General features: G+C 35.9%; 1 protein-coding gene across 1 annotated transcript in view; it reads left to right on the top strand.

The window, feature by feature from the left end:
* Positions 1–639: 639 nt before the first annotated feature.
* The window catches only part of LOC109217957 (sm-like protein LSM8), a gene marked incomplete in the record, with an annotated part of 16958 nt that continues 15137 nt past the window's right edge, over positions 640–2460 (top strand). Inside the window, 1 exon segment of the mRNA XM_019382260.1 lies at positions 640–987.

Below are 2460 nucleotides of genomic sequence, written 5' to 3'. Positions count from 1 at the left end.
TAGAGATCGTAGGAAAAGACTCATAATAAAGTGTTTATTTTGCCGCAAAAGAAAGAAAAAGCGAGCGTTACAAAATGGAGATCCAAAGTATACTGACTTTGAACCAGAAAAATAACAGAACCAGTGAAGTGAGAACTGATCTTCTTCTCAGCTTCTTACTTGCTATCAAACCCTTGAGGCTGATCTATCAGAACAACTCATATGTACATCATTACATCTCCCGAAATCCAAATGCAATTGAAAAACTCATATAAAAAAGAGGATTTCCTGCTTTCTGATGCCGTTTTCTATCCATCGTATACATGGGGTTGCTTGTTTCCAGCACAACCCAGAACTTAATTCCACATTCATTTTCGACAAAAAAAAGAAAAGCAAAAGCAAAATCCGACCTACCGGATTCGAACCAGTGACCTAAGGATTAAGCAAATTAGGGGTGTGCATTCGAATCGGTTTATCGATAAATCGAATCGATTATTTGTTATCGGTTTATCGATTTATCGATTTCGATTTCAATTTCGAAAATTTTCTTATCGAGTTATCGATTTCTATTTCGATTTTGTCCATTTCGATTATCGATTTATCGATAAGATATACTAAAAAGACAACTATACCCTTATTTTATATAACCTTTCCTTTACCCTAACTTATTATTTCCATTTTCCTCTACTCTTATTATTTCCTAATTTCCCTACCCTATTATTTCCTCTTCACGCCTTCACCCGTTCAGTTCAGGCGCCGCTTCTGCCTTGCTCAAGATTTTCCCCTACCCTATTATTTCCTCTTTACGAGTCACGACATCACCCGTTCAGTTCAGGCGCCGGCGAGCCGCTTCTGCTTCAGTTCAGAATCTGAAGTTCCTCAAGAGTCAAGCTCTGCTCAAGCCTCAACGTTTTTGGCAGAACTGTTCTGCTTCTGCCCCTTTAGAGCTGAAGCCTCAAATTTTCTTCACTCAAAATTCCTCCTTTCTCGGTTTCTCCCACAGATCTGGTAATTCTCTATCTCCAAATGGGTTCTCTCAGTAATTTTTTTTCTGTTTGATAAGGGTAAATTACTAAATTTTATAGAAGCTATGAACGTGATGCTTGAACAAATGCTTAATTTTATGTAAGTGTACACACTAACAACGATTCTCAAACTAAATAATTAACAAAGTGACAAAATAAATGGACATGAGTTTTAACACTTTCTGGACCTCACACTACACGCCATATTTCTTTTTTGAGCAACTCTTTTTTATTGGTACCATTTTCCACCTTATTAGTGTGATGATGTACAGCTAAGTTTCAATTGCTTCTTGTATGCAAATGGTGAAAACCTACTTAAGGCAACAATGTAAAACAAGGTTTGTATTTTATTTTGATATGTAGATTCAAGAGCGAGGAGTTCGTTTAAGACTGTAAGTTACATTCTTCATTCACTTCACATGGCTGAAAATGATATATTGATGTCTTAAAATTGCCCTCTTCAAGAAGAAGAGCTGCAGGTCCAATTGCACGCTTTAATCTCTATTGTGTTCAATGTTCATCCAGCATAATTTTGATAAGAACAGTTCTGCGCTTAACATTCTGATTGCAGGTGTATTAAAATTATTTGAGATTGTTTGATTATGTCGATTTAGCCTGTCACTAAAGGGTTTGACAGCATGTCCATTTTATTTGAGATTGTTTGTTATCAGTTGGTAGCAGGTTGGTGCTGACTTCTGATTGTTGTAAAAGCATTTTTAACTTGTTCTGTTTGTTTTTAGTGTGCTGACACTTTTCTGTTAGCTCGAAAGTACATCTCATGTCCATGTTCATCTCAGTTGGTACGAGATTGGACCTGAGAAATGAAGTACGCTTGGTTTGCTGTTTAAACTTTAGAGTCAAGGTTTCTTCACACTAACTTAAGATTGTATTGGATGTTCTATTAACAAAACAAAAATAAATCATGGATGGATCAAGTCTATGTTACTGTATGTAGAAGGAACAATTGTTACTATGATTATCTTAAGTTATTCTATACTTGAGGAACATCAAATTTTCTTATTGGTGTAATCGATAACCGGGGCATTTGTATCTATACTCGCTTTTTGTGCCACATTTTAACCTGTGCTCGCTTTGCAAAAAAAATTGCAAGCGTACCTGCTTTTTCACATAATTTCAGCACACGGGGCTGAAATAGCAAAGGCAATTACACAAAACTTCAACATTTTAGTAGCCGGGCCTGAAGTTCAGCTCTAGAGCTGAAGTTTTTTTTTTTTAACTCGCGAAAGTTTGCCAGTTATAAAATAAAAACTTCAGCTCTAGAGCTGAAGTTTTATTTTATAAGTTTTTGTTTAGTAACCGGGAAACTTCAGCTCTTTGCCAATTATATAATAAAAACTTCAGCTTTAGAGCTGAAGTTTTTGTCTAGTAACCCGGAAACTTCTGAAGTTTTCAAGTTATAAAATAAAAACTTCAGCTCTAGAGCGAAGTTTCCGGG

This window comes from Nicotiana attenuata, unplaced genomic scaffold (genome assembly GCF_001879085.1).
Source record: "Nicotiana attenuata strain UT unplaced genomic scaffold, NIATTr2, whole genome shotgun sequence".
In the NCBI taxonomy this organism is placed as follows: Eukaryota; Viridiplantae; Streptophyta; class Magnoliopsida; order Solanales; family Solanaceae; genus Nicotiana; species Nicotiana attenuata.
Note: the sequence above shows the minus strand (reverse complement) of the source record. Positions and strands in the feature narration are given on the sequence as shown.